Source organism: Terrapene carolina, unplaced genomic scaffold, assembly GCF_002925995.2.
Source record: "Terrapene carolina triunguis isolate 2854851 unplaced genomic scaffold, T_m_triunguis-2.0 Scaffold58, whole genome shotgun sequence".
In the NCBI taxonomy this organism is placed as follows: Eukaryota; Metazoa; Chordata; order Testudines; family Emydidae; genus Terrapene; species Terrapene triunguis.
Genome location: NW_020664409.1, coordinates 4,370,432 through 4,390,112, shown reverse-complemented (window position 1 = coordinate 4,390,112; position 19,681 = coordinate 4,370,432). Strand labels below are relative to the sequence as shown.

General features: G+C 41.2%; 1 protein-coding gene across 2 annotated transcripts in view; it reads right to left on the bottom strand.

Annotated features, from left to right (window-relative positions):
- PHACTR1 (phosphatase and actin regulator 1) overlaps nt 1-19,681 on the bottom strand; it is a 410,748-nt gene that overhangs the window by 171,403 nt on the left and 219,664 nt on the right. The gene's annotated exons all lie outside the window — the stretch shown is intronic.

Sequence of the window (19,681 nt, the reverse complement as noted above, 5' to 3'; positions counted from 1 at the left end):
AATATTGCAGCTCTTTACCACAATGTATGTGAAAGATTATTTGATAAGTAGTAAGGACTAAAAATTCCTTGGGGGCCATTACTGCCTCAGTTAACATGAATTTCCTAGCATGGTCACAATTTGCACTGAGTTTGTTGTGTTAAAGTATTTCTAATGAAGATTTTCAGAAGTTGAATAGTTGCAACAAGTAATCTTTATGTTGGTCAAAACTTTAAAAAAAAAAAATCATCTAAACTGCACCCACAACACATGCAAGTGAGTGCAAAAGAGTCAACTGTGCGTGCAGCATTATACTGTTTTTGGTGCAAGACAATTAATCATATTTGCAAATTTTGGGGATATTTTTCATGCATAGTTATATGTAGGGGACACCTCCCTCACTTTTACAGGCAAAAACTTTATGCTGGTATTTTTGAAAATTAATACATTTGTGATCAAATTATCAGTATTTCACTAAAATTAGAGATGGATCTGAACCACATAGATCAGATCTAAACCTCCTCAAAGTTTAAGGGCATTTGATTCAGGCTCCTTTTAAAATAAAATAAACCAAGCAGAATAAACTGCAATCAAATGTGCTTCGCCAATATGAAAGGTGAAGTAACGGTTTCCCATCCTTCTGCCATTTTGCCCCTCTGCATCCCACTATGTTCCCTCAAGTTCTATAGTGCCTCAGTGGAAAGAGCAGAGCTTGGTCTTTCCCTCCATTTATGCTCTATAAAATACAACCAGAGACCTGGATTTATGTCTCCCAGTCTAACTATAATTCCCATTAGCAGTTTTAAAAAGACAAAAACAGTAGAATTATTCAATATCAACAAACTAAGAGCCAACCCAGGTTCTACAATCTGGCTGAGCTCTGCTCCACACAGGGTGGGTGGAGGAGAAGATGGCTTCACAATTCCTTTATTCCCATGATTCTGGGATCTGCAGTCAAGTGCCTCAATTGCCGTTTAGAGCAACTCAGTCCAATCTGTCTTTTCCCCATCCAAACGGCTCCCAATCCCAGTCTGTTTGCGCAGACAGGGACAGTCTCCTCCCACCCACCCTGCTCCACATCAAATCTAAGTTTTCCCTCACCCCCACTAACACTCGACCCTCCCCATTTTTCCCCGGCTCTGTGTCCCAATCTATTTCCGACACTGCTGACCCTCCTTCCCCCTCTTTACCCCCCCCAGTCCAGCTCTTGTCCCCTTCCTCATACAAGTAAGGCTGTTTTCTCCTCCATGCTGCTGGGGTAATCAGTGGGGAATGGGGGACAGGGAGTAATTGAGAGGACAGGAGACACAGGTTCCCTGTGGTCAGTTCCTGTGTATGGTGCCACCACAATCCCCTGCATCTGAGAGCAGCAATTGTAGGCAAAGTCCTGCTCAGCCCCTGCAGCCCTGGGCTGGAGCACACTCAGGCTATGTCTTCACTACAGGGGGGGGGGTCGATTTAAGATACGCAAATTCAGCTACGTGAATAGCATAGCTGAATTCGACGTATCGCAGCCGACTTACCCCGCTGTAAGGATGGTGGCAAAATCGACCTCTGCGGCTTCCCGTCGACGGCGCTTACTCCCACCTCCGCTGGTGGAGTAAGAGCGTCGATTCGGGGATCGATTGTCACGTCCCGACGAGACGCGATAATTCAATCCCCGAGAGGTCGATTTCTACCCGCCGATTCAGGTGGGTAGTGTAGACCTAGCCTCAGTTGCTCTGTAGGGATGGTACACATGCAGTCCAAGTCGTCAGGTAGGAGCTGTGAGGGGATGGAACATGCTCAGTGCTGACAGAATCTCTGTAGATTTTAGCTGTCAAATTCTAATAATAATATAACAATTCTAATAGTATTTTCTTCTAAAATCTTCTTCCTAGAAATGCCTGAATGGCTTTCGTTTAAACTTTCCGAAGGGTGCGATGGGGGGAGGGAGGGAAGAAAAAGGGAAGATTCAGCCTGAGGCAGACAGCCATCATGGAAAATTTCAGCCCAAATGGTTAAAATCTGGCAAAGTTATAAGCAACTGGAAACAGTCTTGTAATAAAAGCAACCTTAAGTACAGGTGGTGCTACCTATATATTCAAATGTGCCTATATACACAGACTTCCCACCTAGATATTTTGAAAGATATGGTAGGTGGGGAGCTATTTTTCTTTTTGAAATATACAGAACAAATTTCCTTTTAGCTACAAACACAGCTTGTTTTTCTACTCTAATTAAATGAATCAGTCGGGGGGGGGGGGGGGGGGCGGCACAGGCATTTCAATTACAGGAAAAAATAGCTCACAAACTTGAACTAGCTTTCCAAGACTCCCAAAATAGTTTGAAAGTTTCGAACTCCAAACTCCATGACATTTTCTAATCTCCAGCTCTCAGTCTACATTTCTTTTTTTTTTCTACTGAAGCACATAAGTTTAATCAATTTATTGTGAAAAAAATAAGTCACATTCTTTTTTTAAAAAAAGAATCTCATCGAGTATAAAATGTGACACATCTGTTAAAATATGTTCCTCATTACACCACTGAGCTATTATAACAAAAGCCCAAGTGGGGAAAAAAAATTGGAGTTAGGCGTATGTTTCACTGCGCTTTGCTGAAGAAGCAGAAAAACAGAAAAGCACAGGCTGGAGGAGCACAGTAATCTACTTTGGAGGAGGTGGGGGCGCTTATGAGAACATTTGCTTTGCCATAAAGGCAGAGAAAGAAAGGTAGCCTGGTTAAGGCATCAGAGGGTCCTGTGGCACCTTTAAGACTAACAGAAGTATTGGGAGCATAAGCTTTCGTGGGTAAGAACCTCACTTCTTCAGATGAAGTGAGGTTCTTACCCACGAAAGCTTATGCTCCCAATACTTCTGTTAGTCTTAAAGGTGCCACAGGACCCTCTGTTGCTTTTTACAGATTCAGACTAACACGGCTACCCCTCTGATACTTGGTTAAGGCATGTGGCTCTTCACAGGATGGCATACAGAGCTGACTGCCTAGAGAAATGCTCACTGTGATGTGGTGCCAGATACACAGCCTGGGGATTGCTGAATCAAGGCTAGAAATGGCATGATTGTGCAGAGCAAATCCGTGAGAGGAACAAAGAAGAAACCAGAAAACTCCTTATACCCTCTGACTTCACTGGAAGTTGCTCTGTTTTGAAGAACAAAATGGTTTTCACTTTCCATTCAGGAAATCATGATTCAAAGGAAACCCTTCCCCCCACCCCCTCCTTTTTTTTTTTTAAAGTGCCTGGGGCTAAGGCACATCTAACCGACCATGCCCTGACTCAATGTTTTCCACTGCTGTGGCTTTTAAGAGCTTCTACTAAAGAGATGGGCAGGTCTCTGGGCACCACTGTGATACTTGACTGGAAATTGTGCAGAGTATAAAAGCATTCTGCTGAACCAACTGGGAAGGACACCGTGAGGCTTCTTACTCAGCCTGACTTTCACAACGAAAACACACAGCTGTGTGACAAACAAAACTGCAAATGAACTCAAACTAAATCCCTCCAACCCACCTCCCCCCACGCTCCTGGGCTCCTCAATGAGCCACAATTACTGCTACAAATCACTCTTGATTACTAAATTGCAGTACTCCCTCTTTGTAAGACTGCTCTAATTTGGGGCATCACTAAGGCTATGGCTAGTCCTGTTTGAATTGATATCCATTATAGATCTCCTCTCTTCATGATACACCCCCTCTTTGTAAGTTACTTTTCTCCCCTGAAGAACACTTCCTTTTTTAGGGCCAATTCCTAAGGGTCTATACGCAAGCAAATCTCTCACTGAAGTCAAAAGGGAAATTACCCAAGTAAAGATTGGGTCCATAAAGAACTAGAAATGGTCACAGAGTGTCAAAACCATTTCCATATTTTGATTTTCTTTCATTGAATTTCAGTATCTGGTCTCACGCAGAACTGTGTTCCAGGAGTCCTGCTGTGCATCCCATCAGCCGGGAGCTCTTCTCCTCCATCCTTTCCAAATAAACACAGGCCTGAACTAATGCAAGTAACAGCATCTCTCTCCTTTTTTTAAAAAAAGTCTACTTCACAGTTCATGAAATATACTTCCAAATGTACTACTAACTCAAACATCACGATCACTGTAGAGGAATGACTGAATTAGAACCATATACACTACACTCTTCCTAAAAAAGAGTAAGAGTAAAGATAAAAGAGAGTAAAAGCCATACTTCACTCCCATTTTCTGTCGTCTCTTTTGCTTCAATTAGCCATGTTCCCGCTGCCTTTTTGGCTTCTCATAATTATTGACTAGCTGTGGGCTTTGACACCCACTAATGACAGCAGGCTTTGTAGGCGGTTTTCACACTCTTCCTGTTCCCAAAGAAGGTGGTGCTTTCAAGACTGTAAACTAACCCAGACTTACATATTTATTGCCTTTGGGAGAGAAAAGCAGGTCAGTGCTTACCAGTTTGCTATACTGATACTGTTAAACTGCTGTGTGGTTTGAGGCCTTTCATCACAGTATTGCAATTTTGTCCTTTGACTGATACAACAAATCCACGATGATGTTTATAACCATCACCATAATGATAAATACTCAGCACGTATAAGTGGTGTTCACCTTATACACCTCTACCTCGATATAACGCTGTCCTCGGGAGCCAAAAAATCTTACTGCGTTATAGGTGAAACTGCGTTATATCGAACTTGCTTTGATCACCGGAGTGTGCAGCCCCGCCCCCCCGGAGCACTGCTTTACTGCGTTATATCAGAATTCGTGTTGTATCGGGTCGCATTATATCACGGTAGAGGTGTATTCCAGGAATGTAAAGCATGCAATACTGTTGGTAAATGGGACACCACATGAACTGAAATACACATAAGTTTGACGCATAGGCTCTTCCTGAACAAACGGAAAGACACTGCGAGATTTCAAGATGACTTGAAACTAGGGCAGAAGGATGACCCACTTCCCACTCATCATCTTCCTCCTCACTAATGCCTTGCAGGAGAAATGACAAGACTAAATAGAACAGTGTTTCACAAGTATCTCCTGATAATAGTGTTGCCAACTCAGGATTTTAATCACAAATCTAGCAAAACTTGGTGTTCTTCATAAAGTCCCAGATCAAGGGACTAGGTGAGAATCTCAGGTTCTATTAAAAAAAAGGTTTCTAGTCGTCATGGTTATAGAGAAAAACTTGAAAACCAGACCATAATGCACCCCCAAAGACTCAGAAACTAATCAAAAGAACCACAAATGTACTATTCTGTCTCATGATTTTGAAGACAGACAATCTCATGTTATTTTGGGTCATGACTCATGATTTTTCAATACATGGGGTTGGCAATATGATGTAGAGGCACCACAGATGTTACACGGCTGCGTAAGTAGAATCATCAGGACAAAACTGTTTGCAAAACAGTACCTTAGTACTGTAGGTGCATCAGTGAAGCCCAGGAGAAAAAAAAATGACTGAAAACCTTATATTACACTCTTCTGAGTTTTCTGCCTCTTTCAGTGCAAAGCCTTTCTGCATATCTATTGGCCCCACCCAATCTGAAAATCAGCTGGATGCTGCAGTGTCCTACTGCCAAAGCTCTGAGAGTTGCAAAACATGGATCAATGACCCTCAAAGATGGTAAGGAGCCCCAGTTTTGGTTGGGAGATGTCTGGGTGGGCATCATACCAATTGCTGAGAAAGAATATCTCAGATTTCATTTTAAAAATCAATATGTTTGCATCTCTGCATTCAGGTACAGAGAACTACATCATAGCTGAATGGCTGAAAATCAGCTATCAGGTCATGCACACCAACCCTTCTACAGCAAACAGCATCTCCCTCTTCAGTAACTCCACTGGTACTTTATCTAACCTCATTTATGCAGTTTGCAATGCTGTTGTAGCCATGTTGGTCCCAGGATAGGAGAGAGACAAGGTGGGTAAGGTAATATCTTTTATTGGACCAAAAGAGACAAGCTTTTGAGCTCCATAGAGCTCTTCTTCAGGTCCTGACTTTAACTACAGGACCTTAAATACATGAGAAGAGTAACAAAATAATAAAGTTATCAATTTGTTTACAAGCTACATCTAACCTCACTTCATTCTTAGGTCCAGTCTCTAACCAATTTCAGCTGCAATTGCTTCTAGCTGTCAAGACTTTCTTTGCACTCTGGATCCAGAATGTTCCAGAACTTAAACCACATACACAGTCAGTTCTTAAAAGCTCCATACACCACAAAACTCAGTGGCGTTATTGTGAAAGTACACCCCTTTTCAGACTGTCTTCAGAGCATCCAGCCAACATTATAACAACCACCAGAACTGTCGAAACTTTTTTTTTGTTCTCTTTACCTGAATTTGATCATTTAAAATCTAATTTCAGATCTCATTTTTCCTTATTCTCCTGCAGGAAAGCTGGTCCTTTCCTGCTTTCCTATTAACACCTAGGGTGACCCGATGTGCCGATTTTATAGGGACAGTCCCGATATTTGGGGCTGTGTCTTATATAGGCGCCTATTACCCCCGTCCCAATTTTTCACACTTGCTGTCTGGTCACCCTATTAACACCTGATATTTTTGTAGTGTCATCGCCCCTTAATTGCCTTTTGTTCAGGAATGAAGTTCTATTGGTCCTCCCCCTTCTAGTACCTTTATTATTTTAGATGCCCATTTGAACCTTCTTTAAGGCTTTTCAGTGTCTGTTTTACAATGAAAGGCCCAACTCTTCACGCAGTATTCCAAGCACGTTTTTAACAAGATCGCATTATTACCTCATTTGCTTTATAAGAAATCCTAGTAAAAACATGCTTTAGGATTGCATTTGCCATTTTTGCAATGGCATTGAATTGTACGTTCATATCCAGTTTATGATCCCCTATAAGGTCCACAGCTTCACTGCTCTGCATTCTAAGTAGCACTAGCTCATTTCTCGGATGATGATTATTTTTCTCTAGGTGTATTACTTTACGTTTTATCTGCAAACAGAATCTTATCTCATTTACATTTACCCATCTTGAGACACCTGTCAGATGACTCTGCAATTCTGATTTTTCCTGTTGGTGTTTATAATCCCTTTCTAAATTTGATATTATCTGCAGGTTTAATCAATGTGGCGTACATACATTTTCCTCTTGATTAAGGTATATAATTGAAAAGTACAAGTTTAAAGACTGAGCTGTGCAAGACCTCACTTCATACCTCCCCACCTTTTGAGGTTAAATTGTTAATAATTAATGGCTGATTGCAACAGGTCAGACAATTGCTTTAATTGACACTATGCTGCAGTGGTTTTTATTGATACAAAATCATTCTAATCTCTAAGATTGTTTTTTTTGTTTATGTAGCGTGGTTACTTTACTCACCAAGCCTGTAATGACAGAAAATAAAGAATATTAGGTTTGACTAATCTGAGCTATGCTTTATCCACAATGTGACTTTCACTGCTCATCATGTTCTTCACCACTGAAGTGTTTAATCACATATAGATTTTCTCATTATTGGTCACAAAAACCTGCTATTGAAGTTACACCAAGTATTTGATAATTTTCTTGGGGTAAATGTGTCTAAAGCATCTAAATGAGTTATGATCTTAAGCCTCATTTTCAAAAGTCATTGCAACTTAGGCTCCTAAATCACTATGAATCTCCTTTACCTTTCCTTATCTTTTTTAAGGCCCATTCATAAAAGCCTTGCTCACACAAGTAAGCGAACTGATATCAATAAGACTATTTTGGGGCTCGATTAGCCACAAGAAGAGTAGCGGAGTAAAGATTATCACACACACACACACACACACCCCCACCCCCGTGGTGTGCCAGCATTTGGGCTCCCAGATCTTAGATCCAGGTCCTAGAAGGGAGCTATGGGGCCTTATGAAAGATGCCGTCCCCATGAAGCAAGTGGCAAGGGAGGGTGGGGAGTAGATTGAGCCATGACTCATGACACATGCTGACCAATGGAGCTGGCTGGTCATGCAGGAGGAATTGAAGGGTATGTTGCACCCTGCAAAAAGGTGCCACAAATTATTAACACTGCTACAGCAACCAGGAGACTCCAGGAGGAATGGGGGATGTCTCTGAGGCATGAATACCTCCTGGTATTCCCCATGGAATGGTGCCTTCATGTGCAATCCCTTAACAGAGCTTTGAGTAATGACCCAATTTAGCCCTTTGCAAGTAAGCATTGCAGGATCAGACCCTTAGAAAGCACAGAAGCACTTTATTTCTATTACATGCAACCTACAAGCGGAACAGCATCAATGTGCAAACACACTACTACAGAGATATCCCCCAACCCTACTTATCACACTCAATATACCTTACACTCTATGTCATGGCACTTTCCCCCCCTCTCATTTCCATGCCATACTCTTATCTATGTTCGGCACCATTCAACCAGATGTCCTCCAACACTTCAGGACACATGTAAATACAACCATACTTTCTGAGACTGAAGGCGAGTGATCCACACAAACAATTCTTTTGGTCTTTCTTGAGACCGAAGCTATTGGAAAGACAATGTTCATCCTACCAGTGTCCCTACAGGCATGGCAGCAAGTTCATAACACTATGCAGACTCAGTCACTCTCTCTTAAAATAAATGCCTATGAGAATAAGGTTCAATCCCACAACATCAAAAACAGCCAAGTAAAAACACAAACATTGGGTTCTCTCTAATTTAGGGCTCTGGTCTTAAATGAAATAGCCACAAGAAGTCACAAGCAAAAGATTTTCATTGGATTTTAAGATCATGTCCCTACATGATGGCAACTCCCATTGATGTAAATGGTGACTGGATTTGTGTAACTGAGGGTGGAATTGAGCCCCATAGCTATAATCTCAGGATAGTATCTCTTGATACTATTAGCTTGTTAGACCAGATGGAGACAAGCCTCACTTTCATTTGAGTCATGCCCTGACTGATCAAAACTGGAGTTCAAGTTCATTAATCATAGTTGAAGTACCCTTTGATGCCTGAGGATGTGGAAGACAGATAACCATAGCTTCCTTTAGGCAAATCTTCAGATGCTTAGCAATGACTTGTTTGGCATGAAAAACAGAATTGGATTCCAAGATCATTCCATTCCTAAATTCCTTCAGTCGAGAATGAGGTAATTATTTTTTATCAAATATATTGTTTCTGTGAAAGACCAGCTACCAATTGCACTAAAACATCATCAGGTGCTGATATTGAGTAAGTTCTCAGGGTCTGATTCTTCTCTGATAATGATGTACATTGGGGAGTAATTCCATTGAATTACAATAATGCAAAGCTAGTGTGAGAAGACAATGAGGTCCACAGATAGTGATGATGTTTTTGATCAAAAACATGTTACCAATAATTGTATGTACCTGATTACAACTTCACCATTTATCATAATGATGCAGAAGGGCCAGATTCTGACACATGTTGAATAATACCTTGTTCTACAAATAGTTTAATTAAAAACTTCTTATAGTGTGTAAAATCTGGCCTTTAATGAATGGACAACTAGCTTTGAATGTTGCCTATTTTGAGATGCTCTGATATATATCAAAATTGCGTGTGACTTCTTAGGAAACTCTTGGTCAACTAAAAGAAATATCTGATCCCCTTTTGCAGATCCTGTAAGTATGATTATCCAATAAGTTTTTATAAAAAGGGGGCTTCTAAATCACAAAACCTTAGATTATTCAGAAGCCAGATGGGACTGTAAATGTCAACCAAAAGCTGCAGTGTACAGACAATGTCACATCACCCATTTTAAAAAAAGAGGTACTTTTGATAATGAGAAAGGATTCTGTAAATACCCTTTTTTAATATAGCTGTGACACTGGGGTTTCCATCCAGTATGAAACTAGAGAAAAGCCTGTTGAGAGTCTGGGTTAAGTTTAGAGGTGAGAGCAACAAAGATGATGTCATGGTGGGCGTCTGCTATAGACCACCAGACTAGGAGGATGAGATAGACGAGGCTTTCTTCGGACAACTAACAGAAGTTTCCAGATCACAGGCCCTGGTTCTCATGGGGGACGTCAATCACCCTGACATCTGCTGGGAGAGTAATACAGCAGTGCACAGACAATCCAGGAAGTTTTTGGGAAGTTTTGGAGACAACTTCCTGGTGCAAGTGCTGGAGGAACCAACTAGGGGCCATGCTCCTCTTGATCTGCTGCTCACAAACAAGGAAGAATTGGTAGGGGAAGTAGAAGTGGGTGGCAGCCTGGGCAGCAGTGACCATGAGATGGTCACGTTCAGGATCCTGACACAAGGAAGAAAGGAGAGCAGCAAAATATGGACCCTGGGACTTCAGAAAAGCAGACTTTGACTCCCTCAGGGAACTGATGGGCAGGATCCCCTGGGAGACTAATATGAGGGGGAAAAGGAGTCTAGGATTGCTAGTTGTATTTTATTGAGGGCGCAGGAACAAACCATCCCAATATGCAGAAAGAATAGCAAATATGACAGGTGACCAGCGTGGCTTAACAGAGAAATCTTCGGTGATCTTAAACACAAAAAGGAAGCTTACAAGAAGTGAAAACTTGGACAGATGACTAGGGAGGAGTATAAAAGTATTGCTTGAGCATGCAGGGGTGTAATCAGGAAGGCCAAAGCACAATTGGAGTTGCAGCTAGCAAGGAATGTGAAGGGTAACAAGAAGGGTTTCTACACATATGTTAGCAACAAGGTGGTCAGGGAAAATGTGGGATCCTTACTAAATGGGGGAGGCAACCTAGTGACAGATGATGCGGAAAAAGCTAAAGTACTCAATGCTGTTTTTGCCTCAATCTTCACAGACAAGATCAGCTCCCAGACTGCTGCACTGGGCAGCACAGTATGGGGAGGAGATGAGCAGCCCTAGTCGTGAAAGAACAGGTTAAGGACTATTTAAAAAAGCTGGATGTGCACAAGTCCATGCAATGCATCAGAGGGTGCTGAGGGAGTTGGCGGATGTGATTGCACAGCCATTGGCCATTATCTCTGAAAACTCGTGGTAATTGGGGGAGGTCCTGGACAATTGGAAAAAGGCAAATATAGTGCCCATCTTTAAAAAAATTGAAGAAGGAGAATCCGGGGAACTACAGCCTCATCTCAGTCCCTGGAAAAATCATGAAGCAGGTCCTCAAGGAATCCATTTTGAAGCACCTGGAGGAGAGGAAGGTGATCAGGAACAGTCAACATGGATTCACCAAGGGCACGTCATGCTTGACCAACCTGATTGCCTTCTATGATGAGATAACTGTCTCTGTGGATATGGGGAAAGCGGTGGACTTTAGCAAAGCTTTTGATACAGTCTCCCATAGTATTCTTTCCAGGAAGTTAAAGAAGTATGGATTGGATTAATGGACTATAAGGTGGATAGAAAGCTGGCTAGATCGTCAGGCTCAATGGGTAGCGATCAATGGCTCAATGTCTAGTTGGCAGCCGCTATCAAGCGGAGTGCCCCAGAGTTCAGTCCTGGGGCCAGTTTTGTTCAACATCCTCATTAATGATCTGGATGATGGGATGGATTGCACCCTCATTAGGTTCACAGATGACACTAAGCTGGGGGGAGAGGTAGATACACTGGAGGGTAGGGATAGGGTCCAGAATGACCTAGACAAATTGGAGGATTGGGCCAAAAGAAATCTGATGAGGTTCAACAAGGACAAGTGCAGAGTCCTGCACTTAGGGCGGAAGAATCCCATGCACTGCTACAGGCTGGGGACTGACTGGCTAAGCAACAGAAAAGGAACAGGTTCACAGAAAAGGACCTGGGGATTACAGTGGACAAGAAGCTGGATATAAGTCAACAGTGTGCCCTTCTTGCCAAGAAGGCTAATGGCATATTGGGCTGCATTAGTAGGAGCATTGCCAGCAGATTGAGGGAAGTGATTATTCCCTTCTATTCGGCATTGGTGAGGCCACATCTGGAGTATTGTGTCCAGTTTTGGGCCCCCCACTACATAAGGGATGTGGACAAACTGGAGAGAGTCCAGCAGAGGGCAACGAAAATCATTAGGGGGCTGGGGCACATGACTTATGAGGAGAGGCTGAGGAAACTGGGCTTATTTAGTCTGCAGAAGAGAAAAGAGTGTGTGTGTGGGGGGGTTTGATAGCAGCCTTCAACTACCTTAAGGGGGGTTCCAAAGAGAATGGAGTTAGGCTGTTCTCAGTGGTGGCAGATGACAGAATAAGGAGCAACGGTCTCAAGTTGCAATGAGGGAGGTCTAGGTTGGATATTAAGAAAAACTATTTCACTAGGAGGGAGGTGAACTACTGGAATCGGTTAGAGGTTTTTAAGACCGGCTTGACAAAGCCCTGGCTGGGATGATTTAGTTGGGGTTGGTCCTCCTTTGAGCAGGGGGTTGGACTAGATAACCTCCTGAGGTCTCTTCAACCCCAATCTTCTATGATCACCACAACAGCCAGGAGAAAAGGCAAAGTAACTAGTTTAAGAGCTAAACTGCCCAAACTATCCCTTTTAATCTGTAGTTTGCTTCTCTTGGGGAAAAATAAACTACTATTTCTGTCCTTTAAAGAAGTTGACAGGAAGCTGGCCAAGAGGAAAAAGAGTAATTAGACCAAATGGTACAATTATAATGAAGCCGGAATGCAAGTTTAAAAAAAAAAAAAAAGGCAGCAAAAATCTGTTTCAGTGGACTCTAATTGAGAGGAGCCAGTTTGTATCTATCAATCTCAGTGCAAGGAGTTAGAAGGAAAGGTGAAGTCTTTCAAGTTAAGATGCCTAAAGTCAGGCATTTATGGTCTGGTATTACTCCCATTAAAGTCAATAGGGAAGCTGGATAATTGGAAGCTGGATAATTTACCTTAGTAAGTGACTTTAATTTCAGGAGTGATGAGTACCCACAGAGGTGCAGAATACCCACAACTAAATTAAAGTTCTTTATTTTTTTTTGGCCAAAATCTCCAGTATTTTCATGGTGGTTTTTTTTTGGAATTAAATTCTAGGATATCTCATTGGGTTATTTCAGTCTGGTGTATTTTTCCCACTTGCTCACTAGATTTAGATGAGAGCATCCATTTTTGATTCATGACAACTATTGTGAGCAACAGAGAAATATCCTCTTCCTGCCTTAAAAAAATAGACAGAGTCAAACAAATTACTGCATACTATTAGGAAACATTAAAGTCATAGATTGGTTCTATGGTCTTAGCGTCAAATTCATGAAGAATTCTGAGTCTATCAATCCGAAATAGCCTAGCTAATTTGAAGGAGTTTAGGTCAGACCTAGAAAAAAAAAAAACAATAGAGAACCTAGAAACTACTATAGATTAAAAAGTTATCAGAATACTCATATCAAACAGTGTTATGCATGTAAGTACGAGATAGCTGGTGAAATCCTGACCCCATGGAAGTCATTGGCAAAGTTCCCATTGACTTCAGTGGAGACAGATTTTTACCCAGTACATCTAGTGATTAGATTAGTTGGCCTGTGAGTCAAGATTTGTGGGTAAATTTTGCCCTTTCTTTCACCCATGCAATCCAATTGACTTGTAAATGAGGGCAGAATCTGACCCCTGTATCCTCTTCCTGTGTCTGCCACTGATCTGACAGATCTAAACATCAGGCATGGAGTGAGTGTGAGGGAGTGAACTGCTCTCTCACCCATACATGTGGTCGTCTCCAGGTCAGGCTGAAGCACGCTGGCAGAACAAAACAGGAAGCCTGCACGGCTGCAGCCTATCTTGTGGAGAGAGGACTTTAGTGCCCTGCACTGACATTTTGACACCTTTCCTCAGCACTAGAATTCACATCCAGGAATATAAATCAGCAGAGAAAGCACTTCAGCTTGGCCTTCTTAATCTAATGCATTCTTTTGTAATAACAACCCTCCACAGCTGTTTGAGGAAGAAACGGATGGCCTATTCTGAGCCATTATTGCAAAAAAAAAAGCATTCTGGCACCATGCACACATTGGGCCTACCTATACAAAGCCACTTGTCCATGAAATTGACAATAATTTCATTGTGTAATATTATGAGGATCACAACAGTAGGTATTTGCAGTAGATTTTATTTCAATACTGCAGGTGGAAAAAATAAAGAAACACAGTCAATTCTTACAACACAACAAAGGTATCTTCCTTTCACCCACTAGCTTCTGTGCATTTGGCACTATGCAGTATGCCTGTGCTGTGCAAAAGAATCTGCACATATACTAGAAATGGTGAATTATGACTTTCCAAAGGTCTTACCATACAGGCTTCACAAAATTATTCTTTTATACAGAAATACATAACTAGAGTTACCATCAGCAAAAACTCCTTCCGATCTATTTCTGCAGTAAGGGAAACTAGACATTGTGCATCTTGGGGCTACTTGGGGAGGAGATATGCACTTGCTTTCATGCTGAATTTTATGATCAAAATATTTTTGCAATATTCTACAAGTTTCATAAACATTTTTCAGCAGGGTCTTGAAATTTTGGCTAAGCAAAATTGCTGCATTCATAAAAGCTCTCAACTAAACTGGAATTGGCAAAAAGGAACATTACAAAAATCTCAAAGCAAAAAGACAGGAGAAATATTTGTTTTATATTTGCAATAGAGAACAGCCTAAATGGCAATATTTGGATCCAGATTTCAGACTTCTCAAAATTTGCGAGGGTGCTTAGAACTAGTGGTTTCAGATTGGCCCTCTGTAAAAAGAGAGGGAACAGTTTAAAAAAGAAAAAAAAAACTCTCTGTTTCCAGGTTCAGATGTCTGGTGTGGATGTGATAGGCCCATTTCTATTACAAACATACACAAATGGAGACTTGTAAAACTCTGCAACAACAGCCCAAAATCGTGAAATTAATGAGCACTGATAGTAGGTAAAGAACTGCAATCCTGGTTTGTCAACTGAATTTGAGGAGCAGCTCTACTATCTCAAGTCAGCTGATTTCTAACATAACTACCTACCTCCAACCCACAATATGGACTTGCATTTCTTATCATTTCCATCATATATGGACCCATTGCCCATGGCAGACTGTGAGGGGGGGCAATTACTTTTTAGTGGCGGCATGCAGTATCAGATAAAGGGCTGAACTTGCCACTCTGGCAAACCACGCCAAGTATGGGAAAGGGAGAAGAGTAAGTTAGGAATTACAGGTTCTCCATTCTTTAACGGTTAGGGACATACATGTTATGATTTTATGTTGTGATGTGTACACATTGCATGAATAAGATATTTGTGTTCATATTTATTTCCGCTCATCATGGCCAGTATAAATGCATAAAAAGCCACTCACACTTTAGAATTACTAGACATATTTTGGGACTCAAACTACAAGTACACAATACTGTCTTTACTTTCATTAGACATACAAGGATGGGAGAAGCAAAGGGTCCCTGATCCATCTTGCTGGTACAGGGCAGGAATGTTTAGAGAGGCCAGTTCTGGAAAATGGGGAAGATGCATTCTGGAATATGCCTAAATTAGACTACACACCAGAGCTTCATGAGCCCCCATCTAGTGCCTTGCATTGACTGCAATATATATGCTGGGTCAGGTTCCTAGCCCTCACATCCTCAAGCCAGCTGACCAGTTCCCCTTGGGGATGGTGAATACTGAGGAGAGCTTTAGTCAATCCCCCCCCATTTATAGTTTAGGAAAGTAAGTGCACTAAGGTGAAGAGAGTATCCTGTCCTGCTGCTGCACAGGTAAGTTTCGGGGAGGGGAAAGAGATTGTTTTTACTTGTGAGCCCTATTCTCCCCACACCACCTGCTTGCACACCTGTGCGCTTAAATACAGCAAACGCTCACAACATCCATCCTTGTTTCTCTGCTTTTTAGTAATCTTTGCAATTTTAAAACAGACTGTAAAGTAGCATCAGGAAGACAAGAAATGATAAGTTTGAAGACATGACATAAATCCTCTTTGCATTGTTTTAATTGCAGCTGACGGAGAATAGATGATGTTTCTACAGAAAAAAAAATTACGGTACAAAAATTAAGCAAACTGACAAAGTCTCCATGTTGGAAATTATTTTTTCCCCACTTTGCTTGTCCTATATTGAATACCTCTCCTAATTTGGCAAATTTCAGGGCAGTTGTGCCTTAATAGTTGTGCAGGAGACATTGTTAATGAGTTCTTAGGGCCTCCTTATGACAGGGATCACTGACATTACAGCCCACAAGTGCCCCAAAGAAGCTTTCTAATACGTGGACCATGGACATAATAGACCACAGTGGCATTTCCAGAACCAGTTTATCTTGTCAATATGTATTTAGGGACTCTAGAATATGTAAATTCTGACTGTAAAAACTCTAAAGCACAAAGGTCTGCTTAGCAACATTTTAATCTGTAGATTCTTGACTCATCAGACAGCAGTATCTCCATGTCACAACCTATGCACTCCTTTGTACATAACTCATTGCAACATAATATGGACTTTAACAGATCTTTGCTGGACCCAAGCAAGTCCATCTTCAAAAATCCTGGTTTTCAATTATTGCACATTTGCATTCAAAAAGTCATGTCTTGCGATTATTGCACATTTGCATTTCTAGACATTTTAAACCGAATAACTTTAAAATACCTTTACTTCTGTTCTTCAAACAGACAATGCAATTTCTTTTGTGATAGGAGGTGAAACAGAAATCATTCTCAGCTGCCATAGTCTCCCAAGACATATTCAAAAAGTTGCACTCATTTTAATATTTATGCCCTATACCCATAGTGCACAAATCCATTAGACTATTGGCCTAAAAAATGTCAGGCAAAAGATGACTAAGGGCAAAATCCTTCCCTTAAGTGTCATGGCTCTCTGCTGGGATGGTGGTGGTGGAAATGGAGTGGCATCTGCTGAACTATGGCACTATAATCATTACTCCACTATAGGGCAGGACAGCTCAGAACAGGCAGGGCCAGGAGGAAAATATGTAAAGTGAAATTTACTGCTTTCCGCAAGTGTCCAAGCTAATGTGTGCGTTGCATACTGTAGCATGTGTGCTGAGGGATTGGGGATATGGCCATATCCCGGTACTGTTGGATCACAACCCTTGTGGCCAGCAGGCATTGTAGTTGGGCTCTTCTCAATAGTAGTGTTGGATTAGAACATTGCCCTGATGCTGGACTGATGCACTGGGAGTGGCTCTCTGCACCCTCTTCTCCCCTAATACACCCATGCAAGACAGGGCAGGATTTGGACTTAAAGCTCTTTTTAAGTCATAGGAGTGCTGAAAAAGGCATCAGATGTCTGTGCAATGTACCATTTACACATCCTTTTAAATTGCAAAATAAATTTGTTTCTGAGCTGACACCTTGTATGTTAAATGTTGCCTCAATGTTCCTGCAATCTCAGCTACAGACAGCTAACAGAGGAGCGCACCTGGTGGTGTGAGGAATCTACTTCTTTTGGACTTTTCAGAAAGCCAATGTCAGGCCTTACATTTTATTAGAATCCTACTAAAGACCCAGGCAATAATACATTGCAGGCAATTCTTATTCTTAATCTAGTCAGAATTACCTACCTCACTGTATGCAACCTTTAAGTACATGCAGCGCCACTGGGGTGTGCGTGTGTGGTTGTTCTTTATATTGTGTTAGCGCCTACAATACACTAGATGCTTTCCAAACACAAAGACTCTGTCAGACATCTCCCCTACTGTAAGGTGAGGCCAAAAACAGAGATGGGGGAAGGGGAAAAAAAGAGATAGGACCAAAGGCTTTTTTTCCCTTCCCCTCTCCTTGTCCTTGCTATGGCCAAGAGGCTGTGAAAGGAATAGAGTTGTAGAGACTCATCCCTCTCACAGCAGCCAGAAAACTCTGGAGAGGAACAAGAGAATGAAAGAGCCTCCTTTTTCCCCAGGAGCTAAACAGAGGAGGAGCTTTAAATCAGACTCCTACTAGCTACAGATGGATACAAAAGATGGAGCCTCCAAATATATTCCATTCTCCTCTCACCCTCCATCGCGGCCCACCCAGAGTCTGGTTTAATCAAAATCACAGCACCCTCCCACTTCCGAACTTATGGTGCTGGCATGAAGACTGGGTTTCTTAGACATCACATACTACAATACTGACTGCCTTTAACCCTGGCCTGTGCCCCCCAGCACCCTCATCTTTCATATCAGTCTCTCCCTAGCGGGTTAATCTAGTTAGCAGGTGTTCAGTGAATTTTGCAAGACCTAGTCTAGTAGATTTCATAGACAAGAAGCTAAATTTTCTTTTGCTTAACTTCATCCAATTACTCCTGGAAATCCTGACAGACCCTTAGCAAGATATCACCATGTACATTTATACTGTGCTCCTGAAATTATGCTTTGATTAATAAGTGGGGTGGATAAGAAGGCCACAGCATGAAGGCATGTTCTTCTATGCTGTCTGACTACAAATAAGACATGCTGATGTAACAAATAATAGGTATACATCTATTACAAGGCACTGAAATAGAGCAAGAAATAAAATGTTATTGCTATAAAAATTAAAATGGTGAGGAATATTTGCCTCCCACTCTGATCAAACAGCAGAACGCAACAGTATTAAACATGCAACAGTATCTTTAAAAAGATAGGGTTTTGCAATGTTTTGCCAGTCAAGCAGAAACTCATAACAGCTGTACCCTGATGCTTTTTCGCCTTGCAGGAACCAAGTACCAGCACTTACTACTTCTGACTCTAGACAAAAAACATATCATTTTGCCTGAACAAAAAAAAAAAAAAAAGATGCAAAAATACATGAGAAATAAAATGTGAATGAAAAAGACAAAAGGAGAAAGGAAGAAAACTGAACCATTTATTTGAAGACTGGATTGGATCTACTCTTCTGATCTCTTTTCTACCTTCCCAATATCTCCCTGTGCTCAGCTCCTTACTCAGATTCGTGCCATGGTATTATTATTATTAATAAACAGTAATAATACCTGATTTAAGGTATGCTGCTCCCACAGTTCATGTTTTCCATTAACGAATCAGAAGCTTTGTTTTATATAAGAAACAGTCAGCCATGCAAAACATCCTGCTATGGAGAACTCCACTAAGGAGGGGCAAATAAGTAAAGGGACAATACTTGAAAATGCAAAAAGGAGAGATGAGAAAACTATTGATCATATCTGTGGCTGAGGTATAAACATGGATCAAATAATAAAATTAAGGGGGAAAACGTATGAAACATATACAAGAATAAGGAACAACATGCTTGTTCAGACCAATGGTCCATCCAGTTTGGTATCTCTCTCTCTCTTACGGTGGCCAGCATCAGATGCTTTGGAAGAAGATGCAATAATCTCTAGTGGATAATTATGGAATAACCTGTCCCCAGGGAAACTTTCTGCCTCAATCCTATCATTTAGTTATGGGGTACTTCTCTGAAGCGTAAGAATTCACAGTACAGTCCTCATAAAAATATTTTTAAATTCTAACTATAGAAGTTCTCATTATCCAAATAAACATCTAATCCCTTTAAAAATCTCACTAAAGTCTTGTCCTCACTGATAATCTTGTGGTAATGAGTGTCACTGGTTAATTCTACATTATGTACAAAAATATTTTCTTTTATCATTTCATGAAATGTTCCCAGGTTTTTGCAACAAGAGAAGAGTTAAATAGAAACACCCGCTTTACCATCTCTATATTATTCATTATTTTGCACACCCCATCATGTCCCTTTTTACTCACCATCTCCCTTCACGTGGAAGTATTTCAGTGCTTTTAATCATTTTGACCACTTTTCTCTGAACTCCCTCTATTTCTGCTCTATTGATTTTGGGACAGAATGACCAGAACGCAACAAAGTGTTCAAGATGATGACAACCACTGAGTTATATACTGACATTTCAGT